At 41.7% G+C, this 18,323-nt stretch overlaps 1 protein-coding gene across 2 annotated transcripts in view; it reads left to right on the forward strand.

Annotated features, from left to right (window-relative positions):
• The first annotated feature begins 334 nt into the window (after positions 1-334).
• Positions 335-18,323, forward strand: part of LOC139762742 (uncharacterized) — a 531,126-nt gene continuing 513,137 nt past the window's right edge. The window contains exon 1 of one of the 2 annotated variants that reach the window (XM_071687833.1): positions 335-602. The gene's annotated coding sequence lies outside the window, so the exon portion shown is untranslated. The remainder of the gene's footprint in view (positions 603-18,323) is intronic. The other variant, XM_071687838.1, reaches the window with a different exon arrangement.

Consider the following 18,323-nt stretch of genomic DNA (forward strand, 5'->3'; position numbering starts at 1 on the left):
AAGGTTAGTGGGTGGAGGTAAAAGTGAGAGGGCAGGTGGTGGGGACCTTGAGGAATGCCCGACGTTTAAGAGGTTGTCCAGTTGCAGTGTGTGGCTCCTACAATGGTGCCCACTTCTGTTTTAAGATATTTAGTTTATTCTGGCAATCTAATTCACTCTCTGAAGACTTTACGTATTGTAGCACATGAACAAAATATTCTTTTTCATTATGAATAGAAATATATGAAATAAGATACGACAGAAACACTCTATATAATGATATGTACTTTGCGGTGTAGTATTTGGCATCTGCAAGCGGCGAGCAGGTAGAGGAAGGAGGGTGGGAGCACGAGGCTGGGGGAACTCGTCAATGTTTGTGCTGACACGCGTACTACGCTCTTCTTTCTCTTCCTAACTCCTTGATGGTCCTCATAGACACCTCCTGTGGGTTGTTCTATGCAAGGATATCCAAGACGAGGATCCTGACGGGAAGTTAGTGAAGAAGAAGTCAGCGGAGGAGAAAGTCCAGAGCAGCAAGCGTTTACGTGTGTGTTTTGACGTGCTGTGATATTTTGTGCTTGGTATACTAGCCCTTAAACCTCTGGAAAATAATATATGATAAGGTGTGGACTAGGAGTATGGCATGAATATAGTGTGTGTTACAGTAGCAGTTGTGATCCAAAGTGATGTACTTAGTGAAGACTGTGTGAACGATCAGGTGGTGGGTGGCCAACGTTTCTGGTACACCCGTCAGCCCACCATGTGTTTAGTGCTCAAGAAATATTGAACTAGGAGAGGAGCAGTGAAATACTGGCACTGCAGACTATTAAGAAACAGTTGTAAGCTTATTTCATAATATGGTACAGACAGGAGAATGGTGGTGTCGTGCAGTATGATAGGCCAAAGAAAAAATGGTGGTTAGAACTAATTAGATGTATATGTTTATGTAGATGTAATAACTAGTGATTGTTCTAAGTTTATGGTTACCTGTTATCGCCAGTGTCTAGATTGATGCGATTTTGTGAGGTAAACCTAATTGGATGTGAAGTTTCGGCCGTCCTGAACAGAAAGGCCTCGTACTTGAATATGTCGACCATTGTTGCGTGTTTGGTGATGCAACTTGTGTATGTGGGTAATTAGTGATTCTCTTAGTATAGATTTTTTGTGGAAACAACAATGTACAAAGGACGCATTTTCAGTCGTGTTCGACGTCACTTTGTTATATCCTTGATATTTAATGTTTGCAGTAAACTGACAGTTTTTGTATTACTGTTTACTTGTTACACGTGATTTAATATATATGAGTAACTGTCAGTGAAGGATCATGCTTGAAGAAACTGAAGGCGGGAACAGTTAGAGTTACAAGCTTTTCAAAGAGACACGTGCGTAAAGTTGCTGCGTGACTTGAAAATTAACAGCTATAGGCGGTAAATACTCATCCAGTTATGTAATGAAACACTGAAATATATTATTAGAGAAATGTAGGCAGGTCGCAGTATACTCTCTTATCGAATCAACAAACAGAGTAACTTTCAGAAGAAATTAAACCATTAAACTAGCATAGCCTTCTCTAGCCTAGTTTCCTTCCCCATTAAACCATTCTGTATGTGTTTAGAGGTGAAGACGGGTTGACCTCATCCCAGATTGACAGGTTGAGAGTGGTCAGGTGTGGGATAAGCCGCCAACTGAAGCAACTACGAAACGGGAGACCACTCCTAAAAATATCAACATGGTGACTAGCAGGAGGCAGTAAGGACTCATAGGAATATATATATATATATATATATATATATATATATATATATATATATATATATATATATATATATATATATATATATTTTCCTATGAGTCCACGGGGAAAATGAAACACGATAAGTTCCCAAGTGCACTTTCATGTAATAACTTATCGTGTTTCATTTTCCCTGTGGACTCATAGGAATATACTTGATCAGGCGCAAAATTGTGATCCTTTCCAATATATATATATATATATATATATATATATATATATATATATATATATATATATATATATATTGTGTGTGTGTGTGTGTTGTTCAGAATCAAAGTTCTTTGAATTGTTTAGACTGGCGTGCTGATTAGCTGAGTGTTGCATTTGCTCCGGAGAGCTGTATTTTGGTTGAAGATAGTAGGAGAATAACTCTTGTCATGTGGGATCTCTACCGTAACTAATGTGACAAGGCTTCACCCTGAGGTGGGAGAGGAGTCCATGAGCCATATAAGCAACGCGTCTACCCAGCTGTGTGAAGGACGTTAACAGACGTCCTCAACCCTGGAGGCCGCTCTCCTCACAGCTTCTTGTTGTTGTTACTGATACATGATGAGACAATACTGTCAGATATCAGTGGAATTTGAGCTTGTTTAAAGTTGTTTTCTGAGTGCGTGTGTGTTTGAAGGGGGGGGGGGGGGGAAGCTGAATGCGAAGATGATGTGTGGGGGTTGGCGGAGAGCCGGAGTAAGGGAAGTAAGGGGTAAGGGAAGGGACTTAGTTTGGTGCTTGAGGAACTGTTGTCATCACTCCCACTTGAGGAACGGTTGCCGTCACACCCACAACCCACACTCTCACGTTATTGTTACATCTGCAGTAGGATGCTGTATTGATAACTTATTGTCACATTCTTGATTCATTGGTAATATCTGGTTACTCTTACACTTCACACGTAGCACTTGATGCTGTATATCCACACCTTGTCACACCCACAACTTTTGCATCACGCACAATCTCTCTCTCTCTCTCTCTCTATGGGAGAAAGAATTTTACCTCCGTATTCCGTGCGTCTTAGAAGGCGACTAAAGGAGACCGGAAAAGACACCTGGATGTTCTGGCTCTTAGGGAAACAAGGCTTAAGGGTAAAAGGGAAGAATGGTTCGGAAGTGTTAGAGTCAGGGACTGGTGAAAGGACAAGAGCGAAGGAAAGAACAGCACTACTGAAGCAGGAGTTGTAGGAATGTGTGATAGAGTGTAAGGAAGTAAATTTTAGTTGGTGTAAGTAAAAACTGGAAGTGGATGGCGAGAGATGGGTGATTATTAGTACTTATGCACCCGGCCAAGAGAAGAAAGATCTTCAGAGGGAAGTGTTTTGAAAGCAGTTGAAAGCAGCTGAGTGAGTGTGTCAATAGTTTTGATGTAAGGTATCGGGTGTTGGTGATGGGTGATATAAATGCGAAGGTAAGTAATGTGGCAGGCTAGGGTATAATTGGAGCGCATAGGGTATTCCGTGTTATGAATGGAAATGGTGAACAGCTTGTGGAGGTGTGTGCCGAAAAAGGACTGGTGACTAGGAATTCCTGCTATAAAAATGGGTATGCGCAATTATGCGGGCATTATTAGATTACATATTAATTGATAGGCATGTAAAAGAGAGTTTTGGATGTAAATGTGCTGAGTAGGGCAGCTGTTGGGATGTCTGACCACTGTCTTGTGGAGGCGAGGGTGAAGATTTATAGAGGTTTTCGAAAAAAAGAAACAGTTTCGAAGAGAAGAGAGTGGTGAAAAAAAGTGAAATAGGAAGAGAGACTTGTCTTAAGAAATACCAGGGGTGGATTGAGTGTAGAATGGCAAAAGACGAGAGTAAATGAAGCGATGGTAAAAGGTGAGGAATGAAAGGTATTTAGGGAAGCAGTGATGGCATGTGCAAGGTGGACGTTGGGCAGATTAGAAACGGCGGTGAGTGGTGGGATGAAGTAAAGTTGATAGTGAAAGAGAAAATAGGCATGTTTGGGTGGTACTTACAGAGGATTGCATGAGTGGATACAAGAAAGCGACAGGAGGTCATGAGGAAGGTGCGGGGTCGTAAAAGAGGGCAAATGGGAGCTGGGGTAAGCGAGTAATAAAAAATTATTACCAAAAGGAGAACTAAAAGGTTCTAGGGGAGGTTTGATTTGAACTCAAGAAAATTATTTCTTAGACAACTTCAGGAATTTATCAATGAAAGATCTAAGATGCTTTAACTTGGTTGGAATAGAATATATCATCTCAAACTCGTCATCAATAAACTCGGGACTGCACATACGTGATTGTTCTGAGTGCACTGTTTTATGTGGTTTGTAGCTTTGTTATATATGCTTTTGAGTGGTTGGGAAACCAGACACGTGAAGGAGTGTTTATGGTGGAGCGGATGAATTGTTTGTATAGGATGTTGAGGTACTCTTTTTTCCAAACGTTGGACTAGTTAATGCACTAATACACATGGGATACTGATTATATAGAAGTATTACACATGGGATGCTAGTTACAGCACTAAGCACACATGGGTTGCTGCTTATAGAGCTAATACACACTGGTTACAAATCTAATACACACAGTATTCTGTTTGCATTGTTAGTACATGTAGGATTAATATTACAATACTAATATAATCGGGATGCTAGTTGGAGCACTAAAGACGAGACATTAGTTACATAACTAAAACGCACAAGATGCTAGTTATAGTACTAAATACACGGAATGCTAGGTACGTTATTAATGCACACGGGATGTTAGTTACAGTACTTATGTACAGATGGTAAGTGGTTACAGTATCACTACCTCATTCCTCGCAAAGGAAATTCATCTAATCATTCATTTTCCTCTTCATTATCAAAATACCTGCATTACTTCATTCATTCTTATTCTTACCTGCATTACTTCATTCATTCTGATTCATACCTACATTGGCAGGTGTTTCCTGTGAAACAAGACTTTCGTTTTTTTTTTTAGATGTTACCATTCCTGTAAGTCACTTTCCTGGATATCAAATATTCATGGATACCACCATTCCTAGGTATCAACCATTCCTAGGTATCAACCATTCCTAGGTATCAACCATTCCTAGGTATCAACCATTCCTAGGTATCAACCATTCCTAGGTATCAACCATTCCTAGGTATCAACCATTCCTAGGTATCAACCATTCCTAGGTATCAACCATTCCTAGGTATCAACTATTCCTGGATATTACATGCCTAGATATCAACCATTTCTTGATATCATTATTCCTTGATATCCATTTCAGAATATCAACCATTTCGGGTTATCACCATTCCTAGATATCCACTATTTCTTGATATAAATCGATCCTGGATATCACCCATTCCTAGATATTACTATTTCCACCTCCTTACATTTCTTAACAAGCTTCAGCTACCTCTGTGCCGCTGACGTGTTAGTGATGTTAGTTACAGAGCTGTTACACATGACGTTAGGTACAGTAGTAGTACATAGATGATCTTTGTTACAAAAATGATACAGAGGAGATATTAGTTAACAGTAATAGACAGGTGCTTAGTACTAACACACGGATGTTGCTAGTTACAGCACTAACATATTGGAGTTACTAGTTACAGTACTACATTGGTGATGGTAGTTACTAGTGGATTGTTGATACTTCTTAGTGCCATTATCACTCACAAGTGATGGTAATTATCTCCAGTGATGCAAGTTACCACAGATCTTCTGGTGATGCTGTAGTTACCTCACTTATCCATGATGTTTTTAGGCCTACCGTACCGGCAGAGTGGTTAGGTTAGGTTACCTGACCGGATGATGAAGTTCTCAGTTACACGTCACTGGTGATTCTTACTTGATACATTGTTGCAGGACTGTGTTGGATGTGATTATCCAGCGTTGCATAATGTTTGCGTGTAAACTTGTCTAGCATGAAAATAGTGTACAAAAATTGAATTCAAGGATATTACCATTCACGAGGGGAAGGAAGAGCACTCTCAGAATTCGTTATTAACGAAATTACAGTCACGCACTTCATCAAAATCGGTATTTTGTAAAGTACTTATGTATTTTGCGGTTCCTTTTATTTAAAAGTAGCGTTGGTTAAATTTGTCCAGAGCTTACTACAACAGTAACGCCTTCTTAAAGCACACACACACACACACACACACACACATGTGTGTGTATATATATATATATATATATATATATATATATATATATATATATATATATATATATATGTACGACGTCATCACTGCTGTCACATACCGACATACATACGACGTCATCACTGCTGGCACATACCGACAACTTGAGGTAACATGCAGTGAATTTCCCACAAACCTCTTGTGATAACTATTCCTGGCCCTGCCGGCCAGTGATGATCACCTACATTTGGTATTCTCACTGTTTACTTTCACTCATCACGACTTCATTCTCCAGACAACTTGCGAGTGAGGAAAGCTTGACATATGGTAACCTGATGAGCTGTGAGCTGTAGAGACTTCGTCTTAAAATGGCGCCACGATGGTGTAGACTAAGAATGATAAATTGAACAAGCTGTTTATAGAGACGGTACCCCTCTGGTGTCGACGCGTTGCAGGATCTTGGTGAAGCACTAGCATTATTGTCATATGTTAGCTGAGACGGCACGGGCAGCTGAGGCCCTAAGCAAGGCAATCCCATTAATGCTCTTTCTCCCTATCTCTCTTCTCTCTCTCTCTCTCTCTCTCTCTCTCATATATATATATATATATATATATATATATATATATATATATATATATATATATATATATATATATATATATATATATATATAATACCCCAGCCTGAGCCAGGTACCCATTTAATCGACTAGCCTCTAGGGATGGATGAACAGCTGGGATGACTGTAGACCGACTGCCGCAACCAGGATTCGAATATATACGTCACGGTCAGGAACGCTGTCCGCGAGAGGTGCTTGGTTACAAGTTGTCAGTTCTGCTGTACAAGTGTTCAACAGGCAGTATACTTGGATACAGTTCCTTGTAACCTTGGAACACAGATGAACCAACGACTGGGGGGCCGAAGAGCTGGCTAGTTGCGTCTCGTCCCCCTCATCAGCATGCCAAGCTACCACTGACTGCCTGGCGACCGGTATGCATACCCACCCAGTTGCCGGGGGGAAGGCTGCAGCCGAGCGGTATCACTTGACCCGATGATTGGTTCCAGTTTGTTAGCCATTTGTCGCGTGATCGTGGCATGGATTACACAAATGGTAGAATAAACAGTTGAAGAAATCTGGAACTAACACTTCTGAAGCAGTAAATACAAAGTTGTTCAGTTAAGTTCAACTAAAATAAGCTCTGTTTCTACCCCTTACCGTAAATTTTAACTGTCTTATGAAAGGAACTTTTTTTTTGATAAAATTCTAGCCACTAGCTCACTGTCCAAGATGGTTTGTGGCATATTGGTGGCCATTAAAACGAGCAGTGTTACAAACAAATGTGGCTACATGGTCATCGTGACATGCAGTATTGTGATGCAGTTTTAAGGAATTCATTAAAGTTCCATTCAACCCACAAATGACTCATGTGGTGCATTTATTTGAAGACTCGGTGATCTGACAAAATGCACGAGTCTGGAAACCCACCACATTTGCGTCCATCAAGCAAACTGGTGGGAAAAACCTTCATGGATGGGATTTATTAGGCAGTCTGTCTCTCTGGGTTTCAGGTGCATGTTAGTATCATATATGTAACCCAAAGTTTACGGGAATCGTATGGTAAACCAGGGTTGAAGAGTATGAAAGACGTTAATGTGTACACTGTGATGCTACTAGTGGGTCAGCTGGTAATGTTTATTTTTCATCTTCGTGGAAACAAGAATGTACGAACAGCTTCCTGGGATGACGTTCGTAATCCTGTCATGCCGAGCACGAACGCTGTCTGTGCTTGACTGTTCCCTCACAGCGATGTTTCATGGTTGAAGGTGAGTGCTCCCTCTCAGCCACCTTCTGGCATGCCACCCTCACCCCAGTTTACCCTGCGGGCTCCATTCCAGTTCGGGCTTGGTGCTGCCTAGGGTTGTAAGGTGCTGGTGGTCCTGTTCTAGGTCACTGGTGCTCTCGGGTACAGAGCACCGCATTAAGCACTGTCAGGCGTCTAAAGTTACTGCGAATTTGCGTCGTGACTGCCGATTTGAGGGTGCGTTTTATATCTAGTGCACGTAGGTATAAGTTTGTTGAGTATTCCTGGGAAATTATATGGGAGGGTATTGATTGAGAGGGTGAAAGCATGTAGAGAGCATCAGATTGGGGAAGAGCAGTGTGGTTTCAGAAGTGGTAGAGGATGTGTGGATCAGGTGTTTGCTTTGAAGAATGTATGTGAGAAATACTTAGAAAAGGAAATGGATTTGTATGTAACATTTATGGATCTGGAGAAGGCATATGATTGAGTTGATAGAGATGCTCTGGGGAAGGTATTAAGAATGTATGGTGTGAGAGGCAAGTTTTTAGAAGCAGTGAAAAGTTTGTATCGAGGATGTAAGGCATGTGTACGTGTAGGAAGAGAGGAAAGTGATTGGTTCTCAGTGAATGTAGGTTTGCGGCAGGGGTGTTTGATGTCTCCATGGTTGTTTAATTTGTTTATGGATGGGGTTGTAAGGGAGGTGAATGCAAGAGTTCTGGAACGAGGGGCAAGTATACAGTCTGTTGTGGATGAGAGAGCTTGGGAAGTGAGTTAGTTGTTGTTCGCTGATGATACAGCGCTGGTGTCTGATTCATGTGAGAAACTGCTGAAGCTGGGGACTGAGTTTGGAAAAGTGTGTGAAAGAAGAAAGTTGAGAGTAAATGTGAATAAGAGCAAGGTTATTAGGTACAGTAGGATTGAGGGTCAAGTGAATTGGGAGGTAAGTTTGATTGGAGAAAAACTGGAGGAAGTGAAGTGTTTTAGATATCTGGGAGTGGGTTTGGCAGCGGATGGAACCATGGAAGCGGAAATGAATCATAGGGTGGGGGAGGGGGCGAAAATTCTGGGAGCCTTGAAGAATGTGTGGAAGTCGAGAACATTATTTCAGAAAGCAAAAATGGGTATGTTTGAAGGAATAGTGGTTCCAGCAATGTTGTATGGTTGCGAGGCATGAGCTATGGATAGAGTTGTGCGCAGGAGGGTGGATGTGCTGGAAATGAGATGTTTGAGGACAATATGTGTGTGAGATGGTTTGGTCGAGTAAGTGATAATAGGGTAAGAGAGATGTGTGGTAATAAAAAGAGTGATGTTGAAGAGCAGAAGAGGGTGTTTTGAAATGGTTTGGTCACATGGAGAGAATCAGTGAGGAAAGACTGACAAAGAGGATATATGTGTCAGAGGTGGAGGGAACGAGGAGAAGTGGGAGACCAAATTGTAGGTGGAAAGATGGAGTGAAAAAGATTTTGAGTGATCGGGGCCTGAACATGCAGGAGGGTGAAAGGCGTGCAAGGAATAGTGGATTGGAACGATGTGCTATAGCGGGGTCGACGTGCTGTCAGTGGATTGAACCAGAGCATGTGAAGCGTCTGGGGTAAACCATGGAAAGTTGTGTGGGTCTGGATGTGGAAGGGAGCTGTGGTTTCGATGCATTATTACATGACAACTAGAGACTGAGTGTGAACGAATGTGGCATTTGTTGTCTTTTCCTAGCGCTACCTCGCACAAATGAGGGGGCAGGGGGTTGTTATTTCATATGTGGAGAGGTGGCGATGGGAATTAATAAAGGCAGACAGTATGAATTATGTACGTTTGTATATATGTATATGTCTGTGTGTGTATATGTATATATGTATACCTTGATATGTATAGGTATGTATATTTGCGTGTGTGGACTTGTATGTATATACATGTGTATGTGGGTGGGTTGGGCCATTCTTTCGTCTGTTTCCTTGCGCTACCTCGCTAACGCGGAAGACAGCGACAGAGCAAAATAAATGAATAAATAAATAAATGAGAGTTGGGGTGAGAGAGTATCATTAAATTTTAGGGAGAATAAAAAGATGTTCTGGAAGGAGGTAAATAAAGTGCGTAAGGCAAGGGAGCAAATGGGAACTTCAGTGAAGGGCGCAAATGGGGAGGTGATAACAAGTAGTGGTGATGTGAGAAGGAGGTGGAGTGAGTATTTTGAAGGTTTGTTGAATGTGTTTGATGATAGAGTGGCAGATATAGGGTGTTTTGGTCGAGGTGGTGTGCAAAGTGAGAGGGTTAGGGAAAATGATTTGGCAAACAGAGAAGAGGTAGTGAAAGCTTTGCGGAAGATGAAAGCCGGCAAGGCAGCAGGTTTGGATGGTATTGCAGTGGAATTTATTAAAAAAGGGGGTGACTGTATTGTTGACTGGTTGGTAAGGTTATTTAATGTATGTATGACTCATGGTGAGGTGCCTGAGGATTGGCGGAATGCGTGCATAGTGCCATTGTACTAAGGCAAAGGGGATAAGAGTGAGTGCTCAAATTACAGAGGTATAAGTTTGTTGAGTATTCCTGGTAAATTATATGGGAGGATATTGATTGAGAGGGTGAAGGCATGTACAGAGCATCAGATTGGGGAAGAGCAGTGTGGTTTCAGAAGTGGTAGAGGATGTGTGGATCAGGTGTTTGCTTTCAAGAATGTATGTGAGAAATACTTAGAAAAGCAAATGGATTTGTATGTAGCATTTATGGATCTGGAGAAGGCATATGATAGAGTTGATAGAGATGCTCTGTGGAAGGTATTAAGAATATATGGTGTGGGAGGAAAGTTGTTAGAAGCAGTGAAAAGTTTTTATCGAGGATGTAAGGCATGTGTACGTGTAGGAAGAGAGGAAAGTGATTGGTTCTCAGTGAATGTAGGTTTGCGGCAGGGGTGTGTGATGTCTCCATGGTTGTTTAATTTGTTTATGGATGGGGTTGTTAGGGAGGTAAATGCAAGAGTTTTGGAAAGAGGGGCAAGTATGAAGTCTGTTGGGGATGAGAGAGCTTGGGAAGTGAGTCAGTTGTTGTTCGCTGATGATACAGCGCTGGTGGCTGATTCATGTGAGAAACTGCAGAAGCTGGTGACTGAGTTTGGTAAAGTGTGTGGAAGAAGAAAGTTAAGAGTAAATGTGAATAAGAGCAAGGTTATTAGGTACAGTAGGGTTGAGGGTCAAGTCAATTGGGAGGTGAGTTTGAATGGAGAAAAACTGGAGGAAGTGAAGTGTTTTAGATATCTGGGAGTGGATCTGGCAGCGGATGGAACCATGGAAGCTGAAGTGGATCATAGGGTGGGGGAGGGGGCGAAAATTCTGGGAGCCTTGAAGAATGTGTGGAAGTCGAGAACATTATCTCGGAAAGCAAAAATGGGTATGTTTGAAGGAATAGTGGTTCCAAGAATGTTGTATGGTTGCGAGGCGTGGGCTATGGATAGAGTTGTGCGCAGGAGGATGGATGTGCTGGAAATGAGATGTTTGAGGACAATGTGTGGTGTGAGGTGGTTTGATCGAGTGAGTAACGTAAGGGTAAGAGAGATGTGTGGAAATAAAAAGAGCGTGGTTGAGAGAGCAGAAGAGGGTGTTTTGAAGTGGTTTGGGCACATGGAGAGAATGAGTGAGGAAAGATTGACCAAGAGGATATATGTGTCGGAGGTGGAGGGAACGAGGAGAAGAGGGAGACCAAATTGGAGGTGGAAAGATGGAGTGAAAAAGATTTTGTGTGATCGGGGCCTGAACATGCAGGAGGGTGAAAGGAGGGCAAGGAATAGAGTGAATTGGAGCGATGTGGTATACCGGGGTTGACGTGCTGTCAGTGGATTGAATCAAGGCATGTGAAGCGTCTGGGGTAAACCATGGAAAGCTGTGTAGTTATGTATATTTGCGTGTGTGGACGTATGTATATACATGTGTATGGGGGTGGGTTGGGCCATTTCTTTCGTCTGTTTCCTTGCGCTACCTCGCAAACGCGGGAGACAGCGACAAAGTATAATAAAAATAAATATATATATATATATATATATATATATATATATATATATATATATATATATATATATATATATATATATATAGAGAGAGAGAGAGAGAGAGAGAGAGAGATAGTGTAACAAAAGAAACTCTAGCTTAATATGGGTAAAACTGATATTGGATGGAGAGAGATGGGTGATTATTGGTGCATATGCACCTGGCCATGAAAAGAAATATCATGAGAGGCAAGTGTTTTGGGAACAGCTGAGTGAGTGTGTTAGTAGTTTTGATGCACGAGACCGGGTTATACTCATGGTGATTTGAATGCAAAGGTGAGTAATATGGCAGTTGAGGGAATAATTAGTGTACATGGGGTGTTCGGTGTTGTAAATGGAAATGGTGAAGAGCTTGTAGATTTATGTGCTGAAAAAGGACAGGTGATTGGGAATACCTGGTATAAAAAGAGAGATATACATAAGTATACGTATGTAAGTAGGAGATATGGCCAGAGAACGTTATTGGAGTACGTGTTAATTGATAGGCGCGCGAAAGAGAGACTTTTGGATGTTAATGTGCTGAGAGGTGCAACTGGAGGCATGTCGGATCCTTATCGTATGGAGGCGAAGGGGAAGATTTGTAGAGGTTTTCAGAAAAAAAAAGAGAATGTTGGGGTGAAAAGAGTGGAGAGAGTAAGTGAGCTTGAGAAGGAGTCTTGTGTGATGAAGTGCCAGGAAAAACTGAGTACAGAATTGAAAAAGGTGAGAAAAATGGAGGCAAGGGGAGTGGGGGAGGAATGGGATGTATTTAGGGAAGCAGTGATGGCTTACGCAAAAGATGCTTGTACCATGAGAAGCGTGGGAGGTGGGCAGATTAGAAAGGGTAGTGAGTGGTGGGATGAAGAAGTAAGATTATTAATGAAAGAGAAGATAGAGGCATTTGGATGATTTTCGCAGGGAAATAATGCAAATGAGTGGGAGATGCATAAAAGAAAGAGGCAGGAGGTCAAGAGAAAGGTACAAGAGGTGAAAAAGACGGCAAATGAGAGTTGGGGTGAGAGAGTATCATTAAATTTTAGTGAGAGTGAAAAGATGTTTTGAGAGGAAGTAAATAAAGTGCGTAAGACAAAGGAACAAATGGGAACATCACTGAAGGGGGCTAATGGGGAGCTGATAACAAGTAGTGGTGATGTGAGGAGATGGAGTGAGTATTTTGAAGGTTTGTTGAATGTGTTTGATGATAGAGTGGCAGATATAGGGTTTTTTGGTCGAGGTGATGTGCAAAGTGAGAGGGTTAGGGAGAATGATTTGGTAAAGAGAGAAGAGGTAGTAAAAGCTTTGCGGGAGATGAAAGCCGGCAAGGCAGCGGGTTTGGATGGTATTGCAGTTGAATTTATTCAAGAAGGGGGTGCCTGCATTGTTGACTCGTTGGTAAGGTTATTTGATGTATGTATGTCTCATGGTGAGGTGCCTGAGGATTGGCGGAATGCTTGCATAGTGCCATTCTACAAAGGCAATGGGGATAAAAGTGAATATTGATTGGAAATTATATGAAAGGGCATTGATTGAGAGGGTGAAGGGATGTACAGAACCTCAGATTGGGGAAGAGCAGTGTGGTTTCAGAAGTGGTAGAGGATGTGTGGATCAGGTGTATGCTTTGAAGAATGCATGTGAGAAATACTTAGAAATGCAAATGGACTTGCATGTAGCATTTATGGATCTGGAGAAGGCATATGATAGAGTTAATAGAGATGCTCTGTGGAGGGTATTAATAATACATGGTGTGGGAGGCAAGTTGTTAGAAGCAGTGAAAAGTTTTTATCGAGGATGTAAGGCATGTGTACGTGTAGGAAGAGAAATTGGTTTTCAGTGAATGTAGGTTTGTGGCAGGGGTATGTGATGTCTCCATGGTTGTTTAATTTGTTTATGGATGGGGTTGTTAGGGAGGTGAATGTAAGAGTTTTGGAAAGAGGGGCAAGTATGCAGTCTTGTGGATGAGAGAGTTTGGGAAGTGAGGCAGTTGTTGTTCGCTGATGATACAGCGCTGGTGGCTGATTCGAGTGAGAAACTGCAGAAGCTGCTGACTGAGTTTGGTAAAGTGTGTGAAAGAAGAAAGCTGAAAGTAAATGTGAATAAGAGCAAGGTTATTAGGTACTGTTGGGTTGAAGGACAAGTCAAAAGGGGGGGTAAGTTTGAATGGAGAAAAACTAGAGGAAGTGAAGTGTTTTAGATATCTGGGAGTGGATTTGGCAGCGGATGAAACCATGGATACGGAAGTGAATTATAGGGTGGGGGAGGGGGCGAAAGTTCTGGGAGCGTTGAAGAATGTGTAGAAGTCAAGAACATTATTTCGGAAAGGAAAAATGGTTATGTTTGAAGGGATAGTGGTCCCAACTATGTTATATGGTTGCAAGGCGTGGGCTATGGATAGAGTTGTGCGGAAGAGGGTGGATGTGCTGGAAATAAGATATTTGAGGGCAATATGTGGTGTGAGGTAGTTTAATCGAGTAAGTAATGATATGGTAAAAGAGATATGTGGTAATAAAAAGAGTGGTTGAGAGAGCAGAAGAGGGTGTTTTGAAATGGTTTGGTCACACGGAGAAAATGAGTGAGGAAAGATTGACCAAGAGGATATATGTGTCAGAGATGGAGGGGAGGAGGAGAAGTGGGAGACCAGATTGGGGTGGAAAGATGGAGAGAAAAAGAGTGAGTGATCGGGGCCTGAACATGCAGGAGAGTGAAAGACGTACAAGGAATAGAGTGAATTGAAACGATGTGGTAGACAGGGGTCAACGTTTTGTCAATGGATTGAACCAGGCTTGTGAAGCGTCTGGGGAATAGCATGGAAAGTTGTGTGGGGCCTGGATGTGGAAAGGGAGCTGTGGTTCCGGGCTTTATTGCATGACAGCTAGAGACTGAGTGTGAACGAATGGGGCCTTAGTTGTCTTTTCCTGTCTTTCTTTCTTTCATATTATTTGCCATTTCCCGCGATAGCGAGGTAGCGTTAAGAACAGAGGACTGGGCCTTTGAGGGAATATCCTCACCTGGCCCCCTTCTCTGTTTCTTCTTTTGGAAAATATATATATATATATATATATATAATTTACCAGGAATACTCAACAAACTTATACCTCTGTAATTTGAGCACTCACTCTTATCCCCTTTGCCTTTGTACAATGGCACTATGCACGCATTCCGCCAATCCTCAGGCACCTCACCATGAGTCATACATACATTAAATAACCTTACCAACCAGTCAACAATACAGTCACCCCCTTTTTTAATAAATTCCACTGCAATACCATCCAAACCTGCTGCCTTGCCGGCTTTCATCTTCCGCAAAGCTTTTACTACCTCTTCTCTGTTCACCAAATCATTTTCCCTAACCCTCTCACTTTGCACACCTCCTCGACCCAAACACCCTATATCTGCCACTCTGTCATCAGACACATTCAACAATCCTTCAAAATACTCATTCCATCTCCTTCTCACATCACCACTACTTGTTATCACCTCCCCATTTACGCCCTTCACTGAAGTTCCCATTTGCTCCCTTGTCTTACGCACCCTATTTACCTCCTTCCAGAACATCTTTTTATTCTCCCTAAAATTTACTGATAGTCTCTCACCCCAACTCTCATTGGTAAATTATATGGGAGGGTATTGATTGAGAGGGTGAAGGCATGTACAGAGCATCAGATTGGGGAAGAGCAGTGTGGTTTCAGAAGTGGGAGAGGATGTGTGGATCAGGTGTTTGCTTTGAAGAATGTATGTGAGAAATACTTAGAAAAGCAAATGGATTTGTATGTAGCATTTATGGATCTGGAGAAGGCATATGATAGAGTTGATAGAGATGCTCTGTGGAAGGTATTAAGAATATATGGTGTGGGAGGCAAGTTGTTAGAAGCAGTGAAAAGTTTTTATCGAGGATGTAAGGCATGTGTACGTGTAGGAAGAGAGGAAAGTGATTGGTTCTCAGTGAATGTAGGTTTGCGGCAGGGGTGTGTGATGTCTCCATGGTTGTTTAATTTGTTTATGGATGGGGTTGTTAGGGAGGTAAATGCAAGAGTCTTGGAAAGAGGGGCAAGTATGAGGTCTGTTGGGGATGAGAGAGCTTGGGAAGTGAGTCAGTTGTTGTTCGCTGATGATACAGCGCTGGTGGCGGATTCATGTGAGAAACTGCAGAAGCTGGTGACGGAGTTTGGTAAAGTGTGTGGAAGAAGAAAGTTAAGAGTAAATGTGAATAAGAGCAAGGTTATTAGGTACAGTAGGGTTGAGGGTCAAGTCAATTGGGAGGTGAGTTTGAATGGAGAAAAACTGGAGGAAGTGAAGTGTTTTAGATATCTGGGAGTGGATCTGTCAGCGGATGGAACCATGGAAGCGGAAGTGGATCATAGGGTGGGGGAGGGGGCGAAAATTTTGGGAGCCTTGAAAAATGTGTGGAAGTCGAGAACATTATCCCGGAAAGCAAAAATGGGTATGTTTGAAGGAATAGTGGTTCCAACAATGTTGTATGGTTGCGAGGCGTGGGCTATGGATAGAGTTGTGCGCAGGAGGATGGATGTGCTGGAAATGAGATGTTTGAGGACAATGTGTGGTGTGAGGTGGTTTGATCGAGTAAGTAACGTAAGGGTAAGAGAGATGTGTGGAAATAAAAAGAGCGTGGTTGAGAGAGCAGAAGAGGGTGTTTTGAAATGGTTTGGGCACATGGAGAGAATGAGTGAGGAAAGATTGACCAAGAGGATATATGTGTCGGAGGTGGAGGGAACGAGGAGAAGAGGGAGACCAAATTGGAGGTGGAAAGATGGAGTGAAAAGGATTTTGTGTGATCGGGGCCTGAGCATGCAGGAGGGTGAAAGGAGGGCAAGGAATAGAGTGAATTGGAGCGATGTGGTATACAGGGGTTGACGTGCTGTCAGTGGATTGAATCAAGGCATGTGAAGCGTCCGGGGTAAACCATGGAAAGCTGTGTAGGTATGTATATTTGCGTGTGTGGACGTGTGTATGTACATGTGTATGGGGAGGGTTGGGCCATTTCTTTCGTCTGTTTCCTTGCGCTACCTCGCAAACGCGGGACACAGCGACAAAGTATGAAAAAAAAAAAAAAAAATATATATATATATATATATATATATATTCATATAATATGTATATATATATTTATATATATATATATATATATATATATATATATATATATATATATATATATATATATATATATATATATATATATATATATTCCCTGCGTGCCGTAGAAGGCGACTAAAAGGGAAGGGAGCGGGGGGGCTGGAAATCCTCCCCTCTCGTTTTTTTTTCTTTTTTTTTTTTCCAAAAGAAGGAACAGAGAAGGGGGCCAGGTGAGGGTATTCCCTCAAAGGCCCAGTCCTCTGTTCTGAACGCTACCTCGCTATCGCGGGAAATGGCGAGCAGTATGAAAAAAAAAAAAATATATATATATATATATATATATATATATATATATATATATATATATATATATATATATATATATATATATCCCCTGGGGATAGGGGATTAAGAATACTTCCCACGTATTCCCTGCGTGTCGTAGAAGGCGACTAAAAGGGGAGGGAGCGGCGGGCTGGAAATCCTATCCCTCTCGTTTTTTTTTTTTTTTATAATTTTCCAAAAGAAGGAACAGAGGGGGCCAGGTGAGGATATTCCAAAAAAGGCTCAGTCCTCTGTTCCTAACGCTACCTCCCTAACGCGGGAAATGGCGAATAGTTTAAAATATATATATATATATATATATATATATATATATATATATATATATATATATATATATATATATATATATACACACACGAAGAAAGTGCATATGAATGCGCACCTTCATAGGACATGCAAACCTCCAACAGCCAGGATCGAACTCGGGACCCCTGTGCAACAGACAGAAGCGCCAGTGCTAGGCTATGATCGCCCTAATAAGGAAATGACTATTCGAATACTATGTACTGGAATGCCCTTCGTCTCACGTTGGTGAGCGAAGGGGTCCTGGGTTCTATCCTGGCTGTTGGAGGTTTGTATGTTCTACGAAGGTGCGCGTTCATTTTCACTTTGTTTTTATTCATATACCTCCTCCTTGTACAGTTAGGTTCGGTAAAATGCTATCTGTTGGTGGCGTGAGCCTGATAGGAAATGACCTTTCTAAACCCCGTTGCTCACGAACATGAGACGAAGGGTATTCGAGTACATAGTATTCGAATAGTCATTTCCCTATTAGGAGCGATCATAGCCTAGCGGTAGCGCTCCCGCCTGTTGCATAGGGGTCCCGGGTTCGATCCTGGCTGTTGGAGGTTTGTTTATTTATTTTTAGTTTGCTTTGTCGCTGTCTCCCGCGTTAGCGATTTAGCGCAAGGAAACAGACGAAAGAATGGCCCAACCCACCCACATACACATGTATATACATGCACGATCACACACGCAAATATACATACCACAACATCTCAACGTATACATATATATATATATATATATATATATATATATATATATATATATATATATATATATATATATATATACACACACAGATATATACATATATACACATGTACATAATTCATACTGTCTGCCTTTATTCATTCCCATCGCCACCTCGCCACACATGAAATAACAACCCCCTTCCCCCAAATGTGTGCAAGGTAGCGCTAGGAAAAGACAA

The sequence above is a fragment of the Panulirus ornatus genome, chromosome 3 (genome assembly GCF_036320965.1).
Source record: "Panulirus ornatus isolate Po-2019 chromosome 3, ASM3632096v1, whole genome shotgun sequence".
NCBI lineage: Eukaryota > Metazoa > Arthropoda > Malacostraca > Decapoda > Palinuridae > Panulirus > Panulirus ornatus.